The sequence below is a fragment of the Solanum tuberosum genome, unplaced genomic scaffold (assembly GCF_000226075.1).
Source record: "Solanum tuberosum cultivar DM 1-3 516 R44 unplaced genomic scaffold, SolTub_3.0 scf00175, whole genome shotgun sequence".
NCBI lineage: Eukaryota > Viridiplantae > Streptophyta > Magnoliopsida > Solanales > Solanaceae > Solanum > Solanum tuberosum.
The window spans coordinates 1,131,268-1,136,975 of record NW_006239098.1 but is presented as its reverse complement, the minus strand read 5'-3'; the positions used below and the strand labels follow the sequence as shown (position 1 = coordinate 1,136,975).

Genomic DNA, 5,708 nt, shown 5'->3' with positions numbered 1-5,708 from the left:
TACTCTTGTAAAAATAAAAGAAATTTTTCAAAAATATTTTTCATTCATAAATCAAACACAAAAAAAATTTCGGAAAATATTTTCTACTCACCAACCAAACATGAGAAAATAAGTCAAAAATCAACTTGTTTTCCAAGAAAACATTTTCTAGGAAAACATTTTCCTTCATACCAAACACACCCTAAATGTTTCACATTTTCATTACTATCAATAATCTGACCATAATAATCTTCCTTTGGGATAACTATTTCGCATAAATAAAACATGTTTACATGTTCAAAGTAAATAAAATTTATGCAATAGAGGTTACTTTGGCAACATATTATTTTCAATTTATTTACTTAAGAGTTTGAAACATAAATAAAATAATGGCACAAATTATATTTAAAAAATACAAATCTTGAAAAAAAAGAAGGAATTACACGATATCATCAATAAAATTTGTAAAAAATTGCCATATCCAAAACTTCACCAAAATAGTTGGAAAACCAACAATGCCCAAAAAAAAATTGCAGAAGAAAATAGATGTTTCAAAAAGTGTTCCATTAACGGGAGGAAAAAATTGAACGAAAAAGTAACCAAAAAAAATAAATAATTTGAGAATTACCGTAGATAACCGGAAAAAAAATTCACTCTATGAATTCTTTCTCTAAAAATATTTGGAAGCAATACTACCCCAAAATTTGGACATAAGTAGTTGCATTCCTCTTGAAAAACTGAGTTCAACAGAAATTTAAAAAAATATATTTCTCGTCTCTTTAAATCCATTAATGTAAGAAGAAACAATAAGGAGTAAGAAATAAGTCCAACTTGGGAGAAAGATTTTTGAGTAATAATCTCAAAACATGGAAATAGTTATATTTATAAACATATGAGCTAGTTATATTTTGCAAGTAGTATTGAGCATCGATATGGAGGAGAGTTCAGCCAACTCACGGCCCCCATAAACCATGTAGCCAACGTGGGTAGAAAGGGTCATACTTTTTAGAAGAGTCCTTAATGCTTTTTAGCATAGACTAGTGGGTCCACTTAGTTGAGAGGTTCTATACCCCGACAAAGTATAGGATAGTTCTGGCAGTGTGGGCGAGACGTTGTATCATCACATAGCTCATAGTTATGGTTGTCGGTTATAGAATTTCCCACCAAGTTGTATTATATTTTTATGGCATACAAACAAAGTTACATTGTATTTTCTAATATATTGAGTTGCTATCTACTGTTTTCAAAGTTTTCGATATATTGCATCTTTTATTGTTGCTTTATCTTGAGTTGAGTATCAAGAGTTGAGTATATTGTTGTTGAGTTGAGCCCTATTTCATCAGAGTTGAGTTTGCTGTTATCGAGTTGAACTATGTTTCATTGAGTTGAGTTTAGTTGAGTGAGTTGAGAAGAGATAAGTATGTTTCCTTTTTATCGAGTTTAAGCTTACGTTGATTCTTTAGAATTCCCCTTACATGCTCGTACATTACACGTACAGAGCAATTTGGCCTGCAGCAGATGCAGGTATTTAGGATCATCAAAATGTGTTTCGTTGATACAACTTGCAGTTCTAGTTAGCTATGGTGAGCCTCTTTGCTTCCAAAGGATTTCATGTACTTTTCAGTTTCGTTAGGATGCCGTGGGTATTGTCCGATTTCCATCTTTGTCATTTAGAGGCTTCATAGATAGACAGTAGAGTTTGAGAAGTCTGTTTCATTTATTTTGTTAAATGTTTTAAAGACTTGAGTTGCCTATTTCTGGCGAGTTGAATATATTATTTTATTCAGAATTAATCTTTTGAGTTAAAGATTTTGTAATTGAGTTCAATGAATTTTATTTTGTTTCAAGTTTTGTATGGTTGAGTTAGTCTTCCGCTTGTAGTCAGCAAGGATGAGGGTTCACTTGGGGACCAGAAATGATTCTCGAGTGTTGGCCACATCTAGGGTGTAGACTCGGGTCGTGACACTAGCATTAATACATTGTAGAGTTTATTCCTTTTCACCTCATACCTGAACCAAAACCCAATATGCAGAAATCGTAAACATCAACTCAAAAATAATTCAGGCTTCAATAATCAAGAAATGGTGATGGTATAGCTAACTTGCAATTCGAAACAACAAACTCAAACAATTTGAGAGTGGAAGAACATGAGAGAGTGTATGCATCTAGAATAGAATAGTAAAGAAGAAAAGAAAATAATAGACCAGGAGGAAAGGTTATAAGGTTAAGTTGTAAGATTTTATGTGGAGAGATGTGGTAGTTGGAGGCATGAAGAACATGAGTATTGCGCCTAATAATTTGTCACAAACCATTGTGAAAGTACCTTTTAACTACACTACATTTGATTTCATAAGTATGCGTATGTTTAAGAATGAGTTTGAAGGAATAAAAATTTGTAATGAGCATGAAGAGGTGAAATTTTAATTATTATGAATAGTGGGAGATATATTTTAAACGGTACAAGGAAAAAAGATTGATTATTCAACGTGAATGGACGTTGTCATTTTACTAGGAATGGTTATTTTTTACTAGGATTTTGTTCTTGTTATTTATTAAGGTTGGTGAAATGGTTATGCTAACTATAAAAGCATTCATCTCTATTTCGCCAAATGAAATTAATTCAACATATATTTTTCTAATGTATTTATATCTTTTCTTTTCTCAAACAAAGCATGATCAGAACTTATAATTAAGTAAATAAAAGTGTATCTTCTCTAAAAGTTAATAATTTTAGATGAGATATACAGTCACATATTTCAACATCACATCAAACAAAAATACTATGCTTGAATACTCTCACCCTAAATTATAATTTCATGTATTTGGAACAAGAAAAAGAATCAAACATATGAGAGTACAAGAAACTATAGAAATTTTTAAAACTTTTGAATATATATAAAAGTTTAGTGAAACATTAATATGAATCATCGCTTGAAATTTTTTGATTCCTTAGGTTACATAGGAAAAAATGAATAGTACCGACATTTCCTTGTTTGATTATTTCATAATGTTGAACCCTTAAAGGCGATAAAAAAAATTACACTCTTTGTAGAAAAATTATAATGTAGATAGGTAATATATATGTATTATATGATGATTTTTTTATATATATTTTTCATGTGCTTACTTCTTTATATTCTAATTTTAAATCACGTTATTATGTTTCTAATTATCTTTTCTTAAAAATAATAAATTATAATCGAATATGTACATATGTCATGCTTTTTAATCTTTAATTTGATAGCACACGATATATCTGATAATAAGACATACTAATTATTATTGTGTTTTTTTTTGTGTTTCTTAGTCTAAATTACTATACATTGGTGCATTTCTTGCGTCATTTTTTACTGAATGATAAAAATGATTCTCGGAACAACAAAAAATGTCATGCTTTTGTATCTCTAATTTGTTAGCACACAATATATTTGATAATAAAACATACTACTATTATATATATTTTTCGTTTCTTAGACTAAAGTACACATGCATTTCTTGTGTTTTTTTACTGAATAATAATGATAATTCACGAAACAACAAATATGTTATGCATTGTATCTCTAATTTGTTAGCACACATTATATCTGATAATAAAACATATTACTTGCTATCATTATGTTTTTTTTCTTAGATTAAAGTACACATGCATTTCTTGCATCTTTTTTCACTGAATAATAATGATGATTCTTGGAAAAATAAAAATATCATGGTTTTGTATCTCTAAATCGCCAGCACACATTATATTTGATAATAAAACATACTACTTGCTATCATTATATTTTTTTTGTTACTTACTCAAAAGTATTCATATATTTTCTGTTTTATTTTTTGCTTAATAATAAAGTTTATTTTTAGAATAACAATAAATTCAGATACTTCTTGGAGTTTCTAGAAAGTTTGAGTAAAATATCTTTTGATATTTTTTTATTAAATAAATATTTATATAATATCAAAACATAACAGTTAAGGTGAATATTTAAAGAATATAAATTTTCTAGATTTTTTTGTATCTAGAACCATCTATTTACTAGTATAAATATGGGTAACCCTAATCAGTTGTAACCAAGCCAGTTCAAAAAACAAAGTTCTCCTGCCCAAAATCCTCATTCTCCTTCATGAATTCTTCTCTTCTCACCACCCAAAACATGAAAAATTTGAAGAATGTAAAGCCTCATGTTCTTATAGCACTATTCCCAGGACAAGGCCAAACTAATCCATGTCTTCAATTTTCCAAATAATTAATCAATCTAGGCATTGAAGTCACTTTAACAACGATCCTATAAGCTTTTCGTAAAATAAAAAAACTTCCAAACATTGAAGGATTAAGCTTTGCTCCTTTCACTAATGTTTATGATGGCAAATTCCAATTAAGTTTAGTTGATCACTTTTATTTGTTCTATTCTTTTGTAAAGTCTTGTGGGTCAAAATTCATTTTCAATTTTATCCAATCAAATGCAAAAAATGGTAGCCCTTTTTCACATGTCATCTATACAATTATCATGGAATGGGTTGGTTTAGTGGCCAAAAAAATTAATGTCTCATCTACATTATTTTGGATCCAACCTGCCACAATTTTTTATGTTTACTATTAAAGATTCACAAACTATTCTGATTATTTCAAAAATTGTAATGTTAAGGATAAAATAATAGAGTTACCAGGATTGCCACCACTTAATCCAATTGATTTTCCATCTTTTGTGTTTGATGACATGGAAAGTACCAACTGGGCAGTTAAGTCTATTAAAAGGCAAATTAAAATGTTGAATAGTGAAGAAAATCCAAGAGTTCTTGTGAACACTTTTGATGCTTTGGAGTTTGATGCTTTGAGAATCTTAAAGCATGTGACTATGGTGGGAATTGGGCCTTCAATTCCTTCAATATTTCTTGATGATGATACTTTTCGAGTTGCTATGATTGAGATTAGTTCGAAGAATTATATGGATTGGTTGAACTCAAAGGATAAAGGGATCGGTTATCTACATAGCATTTGGTAGTTACTCTAAAATATCAAGTCAATTGATGGAGGAGATTTGTCACGGATTGCTGAAATGTGGGAGGCCATTTTTGTGGGCGATTAGGGAAGGACAAGATGGAGAAAAGATGGAGGACAAGTTGAGTTGCAAAGACGAACCTGAAAAGCAGGGGAAGATAGTGAATTGGTGCTCGCAAGTGGAAGTTCTTAAACACCCTTATGTTGGTTGTTTTCTAACTCACTATGGATGAAATTCAACTTTGGAGAGCATAGCATGTGAGGTACCTATTGTGGCATGCCCACTCTAGAACGACCAAATTTGTAATGCAAAACTCATTAGATATATCTGGAAGAATGGTGTTAGAGTTAATGTCAGTGAAGGTGGTGTCGTGGAAAGAGATGAGTTCAATAGATGTATCACGATCGCGATGGGAAGCGGTGAAGAAGGGGAAGAATTGAGAAGAAATGGAGTGATTTAGCTAAGGAAGCTATGAAGGAAAATGGTACATCAAGTGTGAATCTCAAGGCTTTTGTTTGAGTTTTTACTTGGTCATAATGAGTACTAAATTACTCCTGGATAGATGATTTTAATAAAATAGCTAGTAATCAATTAGTTTATTAAGAACTTGTTCTCCGTTTCAGAAAAAAATGTGAATTTGTTTGAAATTATTCAGAATGAAATAATTTTCTTAGTTTATGAAATAATTATTTTAATTTCTTCATCACTTAAAACTTTAATTTTTTTTCTTTCATTAAG

General features: G+C 30.0%; 1 pseudogene; it reads left to right on the top strand.

Annotated features, from left to right (window-relative positions):
- Positions 1–4,124: 4,124 nt before the first annotated feature.
- On the top strand, positions 4,125–5,489 carry LOC102578557 (crocetin glucosyltransferase, chloroplastic-like; annotated as a pseudogene).
- The last annotated feature ends 219 nt before the right edge of the window (positions 5,490–5,708 follow it).